Genomic DNA, 17644 nt, shown 5'->3' on the forward strand with positions numbered 1-17644 from the left:
AGCCTCTCCCCTGCCCCCTCAGCCTCTCACCTGCCCCTCAGCCTCTCACCTGCCCCCCAGCCTCTCACCTTCCCCTCAGCCTCTCACCTGCCCCCCAGCCTCTCACCTGCCCCCCAGCCTCTCCCCTGCCCCCCCAGCCTCTCACCTGCCCCCCCAGCCTCTCACCTCCCCCCAGCCTCTCACCTGCCCCCAGCCTCTCACCTGCCCCCCAGCCTCTCACCTGCCCCTCAGCCTCTCACCTGCCCCCCAGCCTCTCACCTCCCCCCAGCCTCTCACCTGCCCCCCAGCCTCTCACCTGCCCCCCAGCCTCTCACCTGCCTCCCAGCCTCTCACCTGCCCCCCAGCCTCTCACCTGCCCCCCAGCCTCTCACCTGCCCCTCAGCCTCTCCCCTGCCCCCCAGCCTCTCCCCTGCTCCCCCCAGCCTCTCCACCTAACCATCAGCCTCTCCCCCCAAACCTCAGCCTCTCCCACTGCCCCCCAGCCTCTCCCCCTAACCCTCAGCCTCTCCCCTGCCCCCCAGCCTCTCCCCTGCCCCCCCCAGCCTCTCCACCTAACCCCTTAGCCTCTCCACCTAACCCTCAGCCTCTCCCCTGCCCCCCCAGCCTCTCTCCTGCCCCCAGCCTTTCCCCTGCCCCCCCCCCAGACTCTCCCCCTAACCCTCAGCCTCTTCCCTGGTCCCCAGCCTCTCCCCTGGTCCCCAGCCTCTCCCCCCTGCATTCTCAGCCTCTTCCCTGACCCCAGCCTCTCTCCCCTGGTCCCCAACCTCTCCTTCCTGCATTCTCAGCCTCTCCCCTGCCCCCCCAGCCTCTCCCCTGCCCCTCAGCCTCTCACCTGCCCCCCAGCCTCTCACCTGCCCCCAGCCTTTCCCCTGCCCCCCCCCCCCCAGACTCTCCCCCTAACCCTCAGCCTCTTCCCTGGTCCCCAGCCTCTCCCCTGGTCCCCAGCCTCTCCCCCCTGCATTCTCAGCCTCTTCCCTGACCCCAGCCTCTCTCCCCTGGTCCCCAACCTCTCCCCCCTGCATTCTCAGCCTCTCCCCTGCCCCCCCAGCCTCTCCCCTGCCCCTCAGCCTCTCACCTGCCCCCCAGCCTCTCACCTGCCCCCCAGCCTCTCACCTGCCCCCCAGCCTCTCACCTGCCCCCCAGCCTCTTACCTGCCCCTCAGCCTCTCACCTGCCCCCCAGCCTCTCACCTGCCCCTCAGCCTCTCCCCTGCCCCCCAGCCTCTCCCCTGCTCCCCCCAGCCTCTCCACCTAACCATCAGCCTCTCCCCTCAAACCTCAGCCTCTCCCACTGCCCCCCAGCCTCTCCCCCTAACCCTCAGCCTCTCCCCTGCCCCCCAGCCTCTCCCCTGCCCCCCCAGCCTCTCCACCTAACCCCTTAGCCTCTCCACCTAACCCCTTAGCCTCTCCACCTAACCCTCAGCCTCTCCCCTGCCCCCCAGCCTCTCCCCTGCCCCCCCCAGCCTCTCCCCTGCCCCCCCCAGCCTCTCCCCTGCCCCCCCCAGCCTCTCCCCTGCCCCCCCAGCCTCTCCCCTGCCCCCCAGCCTTTCCCCTGCCCCCCCCCCCAGACTCTCCCCCTAACCCTCAGCCTCTCCCCTGGTCCCCAGCCTCTCCCCCCTGCATTCTCAGCCTCTTCCCTGACCCCAGCCTCTCTCCCCTGGTCCCCAACCTCTCCCCCCTGCATTCTCAGCCTCTCCCCTGCCCCCAGCCTCTCTCCCCTGCATTCTCAGCTGCTCCCCAGCCTCCCAGCCCCTCCCCCTGACCCACAGCTTCTCCCTCTGACCCCCAGCCTCTCCCCCTGAATCCCAGCTTCTTCCCTGCCCCCCTACCGCTCCCCCTGACCCCCAGCCTCTCCCCCTGAGCCCCAGCCCCCCCTGAACCCCAGCTTCTCCCCTGCCACCCTAGCTGCCCCTCCCTGCTGGTCCCCTGCCCCCCAGCTGCTCTTCCTTTCCCCCAGCTGCTCTCCCTTTCCCCCAGCTGCTCTCCCTTTCCCCCAGCTGCTCTCCCTTTCCCCCAGCTGCCTCCCTTCCCCAGTCACCCCCAGTTGCCTCCCTTCCTCAGTCCCCCCCAGCTGCCTCCCTTGCCCTGTCACCCCCAGCTGCCCCCCTTCCCCAGTCCCCCTGTCGCCCCAGCTGCCTCCCTTTCCCAGTCACCCCCAGCTGCCCCCCTTTCCCAGTCACCCCCAGCTGCCCCTGCAGACAAGTTGTGGTCGGAGAAGTCTTCATGATGCTGCGCCAGATGGAGAAGAAAGCAAAAAGTTAGCGACGGCAATCGGAGAAGACGTCACCTGTGAGTCATTAGTAACTGCACTGTAATCACTTCTATAGTGTGCAGAGCCTGTGTACCATTGGGGTCTATAAGGGTCAGTTTATTGTTTGCGGTAGTGTACTGACACAGCCCTGCGGTCACTACAGTACACTAGTGCAAACTTTTTAACTAGGACCCAACTACAAGAGCTGCAGGCACTACAACTCCCAGCAGATCCTGAGGGCTGCAGACTGTCAGTACTTGCTGGGAGTTGTAGTGCCTACAGCTGTTGTAGTTGGGTCCTAGGTGCATTATACACTGTATTCTTTGTGGCATATAAGAATACAGAGATCTGTGGGAGCTCAGTGCAGGGAAGTGACCGCAGAACATCACTAATAGGGGATAGAACAAAAACATCTCCCCCTATCCCCTATTAGTGCTGTTCTGGGGTCACTTCCCTGCACTGAGCCCCCACAGATCTATGTATTCTGATCTCCCGCAACGCCTCCAGGACCCAACTACAACAGCTGTAGGCACTACAACTCCCAGAACAGTCTGCAGCCCTCAGGATATGCTGGGAGTTGTAGTGCCTGCAGCTGCTGTAGTTGGGTCCTAGGTGCATCATACACTGGATGCTTTGTGGCATATAAGAATACATAGATCTGTGGGGGCTCAGTGCAGGGAAGTGACCCCAGAACATCACTAATAAGATATAGGGGGAGATGTTTTTGTTCTGTCCCCTATTAGTGATGTTCTGGGGTCACTTCCCTGCACTGAGCTCCCACAGATCTATGTATTCTTATGTGCCACAAAGCATCCAGTGTATAATGCACCTAGGATCCAACTACAACAGCTGCAGGCACTACAACTCCCAGCATGTACTGACAGTCTGCAGCCCTCAGGATATGCTGGGAGTTGTAGTAAAGTAGTACAATCCTATGATAACTGCCGCTGTAGACAGATGTTTTGCTGGACCGTCAGGGCTGATGGTTGTCACCCACAGATTGCAGCCACCAGGAGCCTCTGCACACAGTGATTTATTACAGGGTTGTCCTCTCAGAGACTACAACTCCCAGCATACCCTGAGAGCTGTATAAATGGAGGGTGTTCTGAGATTTGTCACAGATACAGATGAATTCAGGAAAGGAGCGGGGTCAGCATGTCGTGTCTCACTGGTTGTATATTGGTGGCTCCAGGTACCCCAGTCCAACACTGGACAGAACCAGTCCCCCGGCCTCCTTCCTTCCTCCATCACGTCTGTTTGATGAGAACAGCGGGCATCAAGCAGAGCGGCACCCAAGTGCCAGGGTATATACCATGCATGTACAGTAACGGCGCGGGGGGGTGAGGGGGGGCGCCTCTGCGTGCAAAGTGCCTAGGGCAGCATGAACTCTAAATACAGGCCTGCTCATTAGCATATGAAATAAAGAGCAGGATCTCCGCGGCCAGTGTTTGGCTGAGTGGCCTGTTAGCTCAGAGACTACTTTGAAGCTACAGAGTGCAGGAGAAGACTAGGAGCGTGGTGAGGTAATGTATACATTTACACACTTGTTAGCCGTCAGCCACGCGTCGCTATTACATGTAGCAATGCACGGTCAGCGGCTGATGATTTTGGTGTTGGACCTAAAGACACGGTTAGCTGATACTTGTTGCCCCTAAACTGAGTGCTTTGTTCAAGTTGGCAGGATCCCATGAAACAGTATGGTCACTGAGGATAAGACCATCAGGGATCAACATAATCTGTTAGGAAACCCTGACAGTAAGAATTTGTATTTCCCTACAGCACCACCACAGGTGAGATAAGGGATTACACAATGCCCATTCAGATCAAAGGATTTTCTGTGTAATGCAAGAGAGGACTGGTCCTCCAGGGTGTGTAACCTTTCTCCAGGGTGTGTTACCTTTCTCCAGGGTGGTTACCTTTCTTCTCTATGGTTAAGATATAAGGATTCTGAACCAAAATAACTAAGAATTCCCTAGTAGAGTGTACGAGTGAATTTTCTAAACCAGACAACCTATATAAATGAGAAGCTAAGCTCTTCTACAATCTACTATTTCAGGGTCCCAAAGAAATGTCATATGTTCCCCATAACGGTTTAGCTCTCCACAAACACAACACTGTATTAGGTTTCTCCACTGAGGTAGTTCTCATGACTACTAAGGGGTCCATGGACCCTAACAACGTGTGGCCCAACCTCCTTGCCGCAGGCTACATATCATGAGCAAAAAGGTTAGTACCAGCCCAAGGTGATATCTCTCTATATCCTGCTGGTGGTGGTTAAGAAAGGATTGAAAAAGCCTCAGGTCATCCAGCAATGGAGAAGTCCCATTCTGAATATTGGGTCTATGATGACTTATTCTATAGATTTACTAGGCAATTGAACAGGGCCATAGGTGGGGCAGATGTAAAAATTGCACTAAAAGCTCCTCTACACCAGTATTTTAATAGCACATGGTAGGTGAGGGCCTGGTTAAGGCATCATGGATGGGAATAGCTGATGGACTGCATCCAGCATCCTATACACTGAAATAGGGCATGCTGTTAGACCTAAAAACCATAAGGTCTCATTGCCCTCCAGCATGGTTACACGAAGATGTAGTCCTTCAACCACAGTTTCCTCTCACTACAGTGTAAAGCAGGATTCCTCCACAATATAGGGCTAAAGCTAAAAGCATAAATCCTGTTCTAACTAACATTCCCATTCACAATTTAAAGGGTTAATGCTACAGCTATGCCTCATTTGCATCCCATCCATCCAGTCAACCTAGGGTTAAGGGGCTACTGCCTCCCAGGGGGTTGTGTTTTAGATTTCCTCTCCCCCGCTGCTGTTAAAGAGCCAAGACGTGTTTTGCTCTCTCTTACTCAGATTAGCCTTTTAATACCTCCTTACATGTCAGCAAATTTCTACTGCTCACAGGAACACCTTTATGTAACAAGATCCAGAACAATGGGAGGGAATGTCATGTGCTGGTAAGGTAATGTGAGCACAGTCCTCTATGGGCTTACCTCCGTACCAACGCCGGGCCCAGATATTACACCAACTGTAGCATTAAATAACGTAAGAGGAGCCAGACATGGCAGAAGTGGATTATAAACAATATACAACATAAAGGGGAATTACAGACCCCCTTCCCCTTATCCACAGACTTAGGATCACTTTGTAGCAGGAGGTATAGTCTGTTTATAAATAGTTTGTTTTACGCAAAGGGTGGCCAATTCTTTCCTCATTATTGCTCCTCGTCTCATAGAACCCCCCATGAAGCTTCCCCGCGCCTTCCAGGGCTGCCTATTAGCCGCTTACAGCAGCAGGGTGACAAAGCCGTATACAGCTCCATTATTCCTAGAAGAATTGTTACTCCATGTAGATGGTCACAATGGTCACATCCATTTCTTCCAATTATTATTTTTCCTATATTGGAACTTCCCATCGTTTGTAAACTGTTGTCGACATCATATTGACATAACAGCATGTATTGTACAGGAATACCCACTATGGTGGTAGGTTTTATTATGGTGCGATGGGCTTCCACTTCTCATCATAGCACTCTACCGCTCCACTCATTGGGGCTTCGGGAATCCCAGCGGTTGAACATCCCCACCTACAACCAGACACTTATCGGTGGATAGGGGATAAGTGTCCATAGTGGCTAAAACCCTCTAAAAATATAGAGACAACGCTATCAGATGCCATGGCCCAGGAGTAATCACAACTTCTGTACCCCTATAGTTGTGCCCCTGCCTCACCCTTTCCTCTATATAGTACCACATCTGTCTGCATATTGTGTGTGGCATTTCATATCACAACTCGTAGCCAGGTGACATGCTGCTTCTCAAGGTAAGCAGCCTTTTATTGTTTGGGTAAATGGGAGCCTGTCATCTCTTTCATGTTGCCTAATTTACAGGTCATTGGGGTGGTCTCTGGCAGCTTATCCCACCCCACCAGCCTTCATTAATAGATTTCTCCCTGTTTGAATATAGGGAGAGGGCCATTAAGGCCAGTGGGCAGGACAAACCCACAAACCTTCCCAATGCCTCTGGATATAGCTATAAAACAAAGGATAGATTCCCTTTAAGCATTCCATATAAGCGTGGATAATTGCGACAGTAGAACAGTAGAATAAAGGATATTGGTGGTGGTAAATTGGTAGGGAAAAGTTTTCCAAAGTCAAAAAAGTAATTAAACAATCTACCCTACTGTAACCATAATGTGGTCTAATATAAGTATTCCCATTGGCATTCATTCTTGTTCAAGTAATGAGTTCCCAGTTTTTATCTCTCATAACCTTTATGCTCAACGTAACATCACAAGAGAATTGATTTATTAAAAGTCTTATAGCGGGCCTTTCTCCACTCCTGACCTGTCTTTTTTTGTAACCAAACACTCGCCCGCAAAATAACAATTCTGGAACATCTTTTTTTTATAGCTCAGTGATGTGCCCTTTCTCTGTTATTTTGAATAGAAATGTATGACCGAATAACCAACTGGGTGTTACCAATTGGGGAGGGGGGGTCCCTACAGTATCTGGCTCTATCCAATCAGATCTGGCAGTGCTGATCTGTTTGGGTACACCCCTCCAACTTGTAACACACAGTTGGTCATACATTTCTAGAAAGAAAATGCGGTGCACCCACTGAATTCAATAAACCATTGGCCATTAGGAGTGCTAAGTGCCAGTTTACTGTACCAATAAGAGCAATGGGATCCCCTATCATCAACACCTATCAAAGGAAATCCCCAAACCTTATAGATATGACATCACATCACTGTAGATACAATAACACAGTGATTGGTGGCCGTGATCAAGTGACATAATGTCATAATCAAACCTCAACATAAACAATAAAGTGTTGAGGATCTATGGCAGCCAGGGGCAGTTAGTACAGTATTTTTGAGTATGGTTGCTACTGTAGGGGTTTTTGCTAAGTCTTCATATCTAGAAGACATAGCATTATGTAAAAATACAGGCAGCAGCCAATTCACAGGGCCATATTGAATAGAGAAAAAATGCACATACTCCCTTGCTGCTCATCCCCCACCAATGCTGGTCCTGCTGCTGAAAGCTTCCTGTTCTTCATTCTGACATATAGGATGTGTCTGCTCAGCCAATCACTAGGAGATGCAGATCATCACAGGGCCAGTCATTGGCTGAGTAGGCACTTTCTATGTTTTGAGCCAGAGAAAAGAAAGCCCAGAGCTATGGGACCAGCACCACTAGAACAGCACAGGTGGTGGATCAGGGGCAGATGAGTACCGTATGAGTATTTGTATTCAGACAGCTTTCCTGAGCATGTTTAGGCAGTAAAAAATATTTCTGGACAAGCCCTTTAACACCAAATTTTAGGATCCATACTGCAACACTTAAACCCTTGTATCAAACTTAGTTTGGATTACTGTAGAATCCTATCATGATCAAAGTCTGGTTTATTAGGACTGCAGATGATTACTGTAATAGAAATTCTAAAATATGGCTGTATAATAGTCATGAAAAACTAAAAGTTATCTGAATAAAAATAAATAAATAAATAAAGTCGATTGACGTCATGCTCTGCATCCACAGTCCATTTAATTCACAGCATCGGAAAAATAATGTAAAAAATGAAACACCAAAAAAAATACAATAACTGTGAACGATCTCTTAATCCTACAAAGCAGAATGTACAGTATTCATAGTATTCATAGGTCGGTCTCCCATTTACAGGACAACACTCGGCTATGGGACTGTGAAAACACACAACTGCACCATTCATTGTCCTGTTTCAGTTTTTTACAACTTATAAAAAAAATTGAGAATATTTGCCAAAGGATTTCGGAGAGAATTTCAACATGTAAAGAATGTTATTTTAATACGTTCAAGCTGAAATAGGTAAAAATGATGCCTGAAATTTAGAAGCAGAACTTTGCAGCATCAGCATACTTCCTCGGGGTTTAATAACAGGCTTACTAAAGGACTGTAACATTAATATAAACATATCGAAATTAACCACTTGAAAATTGGACGCTAAGTGGCAAATTCATGACGTGTTTCAGGTCAGAAGAAATTATCGTAAAAAAGCTGTTTGCCTGTGGTAAAGAGCTTAGGTCTGAATTCTTTCAACTCAGCTAAAAGGATGTTATTAATTTTAACAGGCTTAGAAAAAATACATAGACTAGAAAGAAAAAATAATTAATTTTTTGTCAAAAACTGAAAAAAAAAGTATATATTTATATATGAATACATACATAGAAAAATAAATGAAAGATAATAAATTTAAAAAAGTATAATTAAATGTCATGTGAAATTTAAAAATTACTGTGTAAAAAAAGGTATACAAATTAAAAAAATCAAAATTATGTTAAAAATTTAAAACATAAGAATTCCATTTGAAAACATGTTCCGTGCTGTAAGTTGTGAGTCCTAGTTTTAGATCTTGTTCCTAATTTTACAATTAAATAAATAGTATAAAAAAAAGTTCAGAGTAAATTTCAGTTTGTTAGGCATGCATCAGAGATTCATCAAAATTTATGTTTACTGTGCAACAGAAAATTATGATTACATTTTACATAAAATTAAGAGCAAAGTACAAGAAAAGACAAAAGATTTAATTATATGTAAAAATTTGAGTTTACACTTTCATTTCTGGGGGACACTGTTTTTAACCAATATATCTAAATAGCATAGATTTTTATTTTTAATCGTGTTTTTGAAGCTATATTAGATTTGGATTGTCTGCTAGGTTATATAGCTCTTTGCTTTAAATGGCTTTTTTTTATTTTTGTTTTTCTATTTAGGTTAAGGTTAACAAAATGAATGATTGGTATGAATATCACCTATTATACCCCTTCTAAAATCAATGCAATCTAGTGATGATTTTTTTTTTTATTTAAAGTTTTGAAAACACCAAACTCATACATTAAATAGAGTTGTTTCTGCCCCACATTAATGAACATTTTAGAGAACAGTAAATAAATATGTCGCAGCCTGACCTGGAGAGAAGTCTGATGTCCACCTTTGTAACATTTTAACCAGATTTTTTTGGGCCTTAAGGCAATATATGTTGTGCATGAATATAGCATAAATCCTATAGTATATAAGGCCTGCTAACTAGAATAATTTTTATTTTGCTTGTTTTTGCTTCTACCACCATTGTGCCTATGGTACCGAAGGACTGTAGTGGGAAAGTACAAAGGATATATACATTTTTTTATACTGTATACTGAATGTAAAATGTATTTAGAAATTGAGAAAGATGTGAACAATACATTTTGTGTGATTTCTATTGGGATTGGACTATCACTACATAATTATATACCAAGGCCCAAGCAATATTCTAGCTAAGGAGAAATATATATATATATATATATATATATATATATATATATATATATATATATATATATACACTTTTTTTTTAATTCTTTACTATTATTATTCTTTTGACCATCCTTTTGTGGCTTGCTAAATCCAATAGTCCTAAAAGCTAGTCTTTAGAAGCTATAGTATATACATGAAGGGTGATCTTTTTTTTTAAGGTTTATCAACAATGTGCTAATTTTTAGTTGGATTTTCTTTGGTGGTAATTCATAATTTTTCATTTTTTCCCTTTTAGTTGAATGTCTCCTCTTGTAGATATATGATGACTGTAATAAAATATAAAATATAAATGTGTGTACATTTATTGTTTTCAATCTCAGATCCCCTGTCTGGCTGGTTTAGCAGAGATTATCTGTTCCTCTGTGCTGTCCATAAAGGGCTATTTACAGTAATCTCTGCACAGGGAAGACATTCTTCCAGTCGCCCTTATAAAGTTCACACAACTAATCTCCACCATAGCGGTTAATGGGAGTAAGAGATTAATCACTTTCCCTAGGAGATTCCAGGCGAATGTTCTTTTCCTGCTATGAACAAAGGATTTTTTGGGGAGGTTAAAGGGTTGGGGGGGGGGAGGGCGGTAATCTCTGGAGGGTAAATGTATATAATTTCGTAGACTTGGTCACACACATGCAATATAAAGTGTGTGTGTTTGTGTGTGTAATGCAATGTGTATACTGTAGTAATGACATGGAATGGAATGCGATGTAGGGGACAAACTTCAGGAACTTTTTTTTTTACAAAACTTGTAGATTAAGAAAATGAGACGTCTACAGTCACACAACAAGCCGTACCGTAAAATGCCAAGTATCAAACCACATAATTCACTGGAGAATCTCGCCATATACCGTGAATAGTAATAGCCGTAAAAAATAGAATTCTATTACTATTATTTATAATGCTTATTTATGCTACTATAACATAAAGTAATTAATGTAAACTTTGTCAGATCTACTGTACGTATAGTCCCACATAGAGTGCTGCTATATAGACTCTGAGGTTAGAGTGGCACTATACAGACTGGGGGGTTAGAGTGACCCAGTTATTCAACCCAGCTAATACTATCTCATGGTCACATAAATATTCCGTATGATCTTAAGGCATCTCATCATCTCATACCAAGTCATAATAAAATTACGGTAACTATTTTGACTATTATAGATGGGGATAATTCAGTGTTCATTGTGACTCAGATATTAAAAAATTAAAAGTTTTTGTTTTTTGTTTTTAATTTAATTAGCCTTTTAAAAAAAATTCAAACAATAAAATTTTTACCTCTTCCCTCAGTACTGGATCAGACACTCTACATTATTTTCCAAAATCACTAAATAAATAAATATATATAGTAAAATATAATATAGTAATATAGTAATAATATAGTAATATAGTAATATAGTAAAAGTAAAAGTAAAAGTTAAAAATATTACCTGGGAAGCATAGAAGACTAGACCTACAATAGGTTTTTATTTAGATTTTTTTCACCTGTGATGCTTTTTCTGGGGTGGGGGGCGGATCACATAGCATGATCTACCTATATATGGCTTTGTTCACCCACTTTTTCACCCTTCGACCTCAATCTTTCTTTTTTTCTTTTTGTAGCTTAAAAATAGACATTGAAACATGTCACATTTTTTCACACTCTTCATGAAAAATCCTTGAATCACATGATCAAAGAATCACATGTGACTTGTAACAGGGCTTATTCCCATGTTCTATGCACGGTCCGATGGACTATATGCTACAGAATGGAGTTTGGTGTTCCCGGCATCATGTATCATTAAGTTGCCGGTAGATCAGAAACTGTATAAATGTTCATCCTATGCTGAGTCAGTACACTAGCGTGGAACATATAAACAATATCAGGGCTCCAAACTCCGTTCCGTAGCGCATCGTCCATATTTACGGACCATGCAGGGAACATGGGAATAAGGTCCTTAAAATTCAGGTGCTAAAACACACTGACCCAGATTTACTAAACTAATTCTTAGACACTGAAAATTTAGAGGGATATTGGTTGCGCTGTCTTACAGTTAGATTCTCTTAGTTGCCCACACCGACCAATCAGAATGCTTTTAGAAAAATACGAGAAATTAAAAATGAGCTGTGATTGGCCGAGCTTGATAGATCGCCCCCAAAGACTAGACAGTATAAGATTAAGCCAGATTTCTCATTGTGACTCTTTCTAGGTCGTCTAGTCTTAGTTTTGACCAAGTATTATTTGGCTTAAATTGCGCCAGAACTTTGGGGCATTGGAAGCCACGCCCCTTTACCCAGAAACCACACCCTTTTACCCAGAAGTCACACCCCTTTTGCCAATGTCACATCCCTGTTTTTAACTTAACAGAAAAACCTACAAAGTATTTGTAAAAAAAAAAAAAGTTATCAACTTCCAAAGACAGCTCAGGTGAAGGATTACAGATCATGAAGACTGAGAAAGGGGGACGTGTTGTGTGAACAGGGATCTACAGCATAATTCACCGTTCAGTTCCACGCACCAGCTGGTGACATACTGTAACATGAAGACGTAGACAAACATCTTATGTAAACCAATATAACATTTACTATAGATAACAAAATGGTCAAAACATGATAGACATCTGAAGTGACATAAATGACGGCACATTCTCACCGCTATAGACTGGTACGTACGTGGGAAATTTTTGAAACTGTCTAAAAATAGGCAGTCCTTGTTGCCTGCTGCTACCAATCAGGGCTCGGCTTTCATTACTTAGAGTGCTCTTGAACACTGACAGCTGATTGGTTGCTATGGCAGCTAGGCCAGTCTTATAATTTCATAAATCTGCTTGGAAAAAACAGTTGGCTCAGTATTGGTCACTGGGGTCTCGTGTTTTATTCTGATGAGGGGGCCACATCCCCCCATGTGGGAGTAAAGTTCATCCCATCCTCCAAAACATTCTGATGTGTTCATGTATGGGAGGTGAGGCTGGGGACTGACTATGGTCTATGTACTACGCTACAGAATATGTTCTCACTCTACGATAACCAGTACAGATTATAGTAAACAACTAAAGTGCTGGTATATAGACTGAGGGGTTAGAGTGTCGCTATATAGACTGCGGGGTTAGAGTGCTGCTATATAGAGTGAGGGGTTAGAGTGCTGCTATATATAGACTGAGGGGTTAAAATGCCGCTAAACAGACTGAGGGGTTATGGCCCTATTCCACGGGTCGTTTTAGAGGAGCAAACGAGCGCTATTAGCGCTCGTTTGCTCCTCGTTCGCCGCTCGCTGCCGCCGCTATTCAACGCGGCTGCAGCGAGCGGGTGAGTGCGGGAGGGGCGGCGGGGAGCTGCGGGGGGGGCTGCTCGGAGGATCGCTGATCGTCCGGGCAGCCCATAGGATACAGCAGCGTCTGCTGCCGATGCTCCTATTCAACGGAGCGACGGCAGCAGATCGCTGCTATATCAGTCGCTTGTTTTTCAACATGTTGAAAAACAAGCGACTGCAACGATCAGCCGACATGAACGATGTCGGCTGATCGTTGCACTCTATTCCACGGAACGATTATCGTCCGTAGCGGTCGATATCGTCCGAAAACTAACGATAATCGTTCCGTGGAATAGGGCCATTAGAGTGCCACTACATAGACTGAGGTGTTAAAGTGCAATTATATAGACTGTGGGGTTAGAGGGCCGCTATACAGACTGAGGGGTTAGAGTGCCACTACATAGACTGAGAGGTTAGAGTGCCACTCCATAGACTGAAAGGTTAGAGTGCCACTACATAGACTGAGGGGTTAGAGTGCCACTACATAGACTGAGGGGTTAGAGTGCCACTACATAGACTGAGGTGTTAAAGTGCAATTATATAGACTGTGGGGTTAGAGGGCCGCTATACAGACTGAGGGGTTAGAGTGCCACTACATAGACTGAGAGGTTAGAGTGCCACTCCATAGACTGAAAGGTTAGAGTGCCACTACATAGACTGAGGGGTTAGAGTGCCACTACATAGACTGAGGGGTTAGAGTGCCACTACATAGACTGAGGGGTTAGAGTGCCACTACATAGACTGAGGTGTTAAAGTGCAACTACAGTATATAGACTGTGGGGTTAGAGTGCTGCTATATAAACTGAGGGGTTAAAGTGCCACTATATAGACTGAGGATTTAGAGTGCCACTATACAGACTGGGGGTTAGAGTGACATTATATAAACTGAGGGTTTAGAGTGCTGCTTTAAAGACTGAGGGGTTAGAGTGCCGCTTTAAAGACTGAGGGGTTAGAGAGCCACTATATAGACTCTGAGGTTAATGTGCCACTATACAGACTGGGGGTTAGAGTGACATTATATAGACTGAGGGGTTAGAATGCTGCTTTATAGACTGAGGGGTTAGAGTGCCATTATATACACTGAGGGATAAAAATGTCACTATATAGACTAAGGGGTTAGAGTGCTGCTATATAGACTTAGGGTTTAGTGTGCTGCTTTATAGACTGAGGGGTTAGAATGTTACTATAAAGACCTAGGGGTTAGAGTGCCGCTATAAAGACTGAGGAGTTAGACAGGCACTATATAGACTGGGGATTAGAGCATTGCTTGAGGGATTAAAGTGCCTTCTATCTGACCATTGGGGGAGATAGTGACAATGGTCTATAAAAAGAACTGTCTAATGGTGCGTTTACACGGACAGATTTATCTGACAGATTTGTGAAGCCAAAGCCAGGAACAGACTATAACCAGTGAACAGCTCATAAAGGAATGACTGACATTTCTCCTCTTTTACAATCCATTTCTGGCTTTGGCTTCAAAAATCTGTCAGATAAATCTCTCTGTGTAAACGAACCCTTAGTTTCCCATAGCAACCAGTCACAGATCAGCTTTCATTTCCACCCTGACCAGTTTAAGGCTATGTTCACACAATGTACAACTACGGCCCTAGTTCTTGCCGCAGAACTACGGCCGTAGTTTTGCGGGGTGGAACAATGCCTATTGATGAATGGGATCCCGGCCGGAGCGTACACACATCGTATACGCTCCAGCCGGGAGCCCATGAGGGGCCGCAAAAAACTGACAGGTCAGTTTTCTGCGGCCGGAATTCAATGAATTCCGTCCGCAGAAAGACCTGTCAGTTCACACAGTGAAGCGAGCGGCTCCGGCCACTCGCTTCACTGTGTGCTATGGGAAGCTCTGATGCGGGCGCACGATGATGCGCCCGCATCAGAGTTCCGCGGCCGGACGGATCATCCGGCCAGCACTTAAGTACCGGTCTGGATGATCCGGGCAGAGACCGGCCGTTCCGTGACCCGGCCGGGGTCACGGAACGGCCGGTCTCTAACGGTGTGTGAACATAGCCTAAGAGCTGAAATGTGAGCTCACCAAGTCACAGAATCACACATAAAGGAAAATTTAGCACAAGACACCAGAATCAAATCACTATACTACCAACAGAGCATGTGTTCTCCTAAAAATCACAATTAGGCTAGGTTCCCACAATGTTTTTTCCATTAAATTTAATAGTAAAAAACTGTGAAAAAAAACTGTGTAAAAAATAAACTGTGTGTGATCAACTAAAAAATAACGTCCGCTGTTTGCAAAAGATGTCCGAAAATTGTCATGATCATTATTTAGACGCCTGTGCAGACGTCTGTCATTTTGCACTAAAATCCATTAAAATGAGGCAATAAAGGACATCCTTTTAAATAGAAAAAACGTCTGTCTTTTCTGTTTTTTGACGCTGTGTGATCATAGCCTTATAGTGCAGAAAGTGTCTCATCAATATACCAGGACAACCAACCTCAGATAAGAAGGGTTTGTTAAATCACCAAGGATATTGCTATCTGAGTCCCACATCAGGTCACCTGTGTCAGTACAAGAAAGAAAAGATTTAAACTGCTTTGGAGATCCAGGCATCATAATGAATCACGATGCCGGGAGTTTGCATTCCAGTCCATAGCACATCTTCCATGCACAGAATGTGACTGCACCCTAAGGAAAATGTCAAAAAAGGTCACCACTAGGGTATGTGCACACTTCGGAAAATGGACAGAAAATCTGGTGCGGAATCCGCTGCTAGCGCCTGCTCACGGACTGCAATGGGTGCGCGCATCTCCGCCCATGTCATAGACTCAATTCTATGCATGGGTGTCTGTCCATCCAAAGAATGTTGTCCATCCATCCAAAGAATGTACATGTTCATTCTTTGGACTGACGACGGAATCCGCCCCTGCATAGAATGGAGTCTATGACAGGATGCGAACTGCGGCAGGTGCGATCAGCGAATTCCATGACGGATTTTCCGAAGTGTGTACATACCCTTAGAGTGCAGCAAGTGCTATATTAAGTCACTAGGTCACCATTAGAGTGCAGTGAGTGCCATATTAGCTCACCAGGTCACCATTAGAGTGCAGAGAGTGCCTTACTAGGTCACCAGGTCACGAGTTGTTTTCTTTTATTTGGGAGAAGGTGGTGCGGGGGGGGGATGAGTTGCAGATGACCGCTGAGGCCAGTGATTGACCATAGAACCCCCTCAATGAGGTTGTATGACTATTAACACTTAATACAGATAAATGTATGATTATGGGGGGCCGGACAACACCACCCACAAGCTTAAAAACAGGGTCCCAGTCGGAATGGAGTTGTGGTCACACATAACATTTTTCTAGCTCCATAAAAAAGCCTATGAGAAAAATAGGGAAAAATAAGCCCTACCCAGAGCACACCATGGGGGAGATTTATAAAACATGGTGTAAAGTGAAACTGGCTCCGTTGCCCCTAGCAACCAATCAGATTCCACCTTTCATTCCTATCAGACTCTTTGGAAAATGAAAGGTGGAGTCTGATTGGTTGCTAGGGGTAACTGAGCCATTTTCACTTTACACCATGTTTGATAAATCTCCCTCCATGTTTTTTTTTTAACAAAACCTGAAAAAGGCCGAAAAATCACCTTGTATGCTGTGTAATTCTTTTGCTGTGTAGACTTTAAGGTAATACTGTCACTCTATTTGCAGTTCTCCACACCATCCATAAGCTTAGATGCTGTATGTGTGGTATATACCTGTATAACATTGTCTGTGTCTTCTTTCTGCTCTAATATTACTTTATTTCATGGGTGGACAGTGTCACCTGGGCGGGGCTTCACGACAATTGGGCCCTCCCAGAGCTGGGAGATGGTCAGAGTGATGCTCGAAGCTATTTGAACCATGCAAACATTGCTGTCAATTCTGACAGCAACAATAAAACCCGATAGATATATAGGATTGATGGAGCAGTGGATGGATTGAAGGGTGCCGATCGGTTGCCACAGCAACCAGGCCTCCATGGATGCCATGACTTCCTACTGATAGAGCTTGCCTAAAGCAGGATGTACCAATAGAGCACTGATGTAATAGATCAACACAGTACATATGTACTACATTGATCTGTATACGAACTCAATGACTGCTCATACAAGTCCCTAACATTGACTAAAACAGTCCACTAGTCCACTAAGTGCAATCAGACACATAATAGAAAAATAAATGGGCGCTACATGAAGTCAACAAATCAGTATAATAAATTGCAGGTTTGTTGCAGAAATTTGCATGGAGCCTGCATAAATCTTTATCTGTGCTGCAGAAACAAGCCTATTATTATGCTCAGTCACATGAGTTTCTGTGGCAATGCTGCCCCATGTGAACAGAACCCTATGAGAACATATGAGATCATCTGAGCGCCCAGAACAGCCTGCAGATTCCACCACATACAGAAGTCGCCATAACATGTCAATCACCCAGGAGTGACAAGACCACTGCCCCCATATAGGTCACAAATTACACAGTGCTGATGCTATACATAGCTTCATAGCGATTAACCCCATCAACGCCATACAAAAGTGCAAAACACCATGCAAAAGTGGAGAACTACAAGTACCATGTTATCACACCCAGCATGCATTGTCATGTCTACAATTATCAAACAATTATTATGCTCGCATATATAAGCAAATGGTGCGTCCACATGCGGCATTCTGTGACTGATCCCGACCTATAAGCAGACACCCGGGACTTACACAGGGATCAGATCCACTACAGTGAGGGAAAGCTCTGCGGCTATT

At 45.1% G+C, this 17644-nt stretch overlaps 1 protein-coding gene across 1 annotated transcript in view; it reads right to left on the reverse strand.

The window, feature by feature from the left end:
* The window catches only part of SIM2 (SIM bHLH transcription factor 2), a 41384-nt gene that overhangs the window by 14050 nt on the left and 9690 nt on the right, over positions 1 to 17644 (reverse strand). The gene's annotated exons all lie outside the window — the stretch shown is intronic.

The sequence above is a fragment of the Dendropsophus ebraccatus genome, chromosome 11 (genome assembly GCF_027789765.1).
Source record: "Dendropsophus ebraccatus isolate aDenEbr1 chromosome 11, aDenEbr1.pat, whole genome shotgun sequence".
NCBI lineage: Eukaryota > Metazoa > Chordata > Amphibia > Anura > Hylidae > Dendropsophus > Dendropsophus ebraccatus.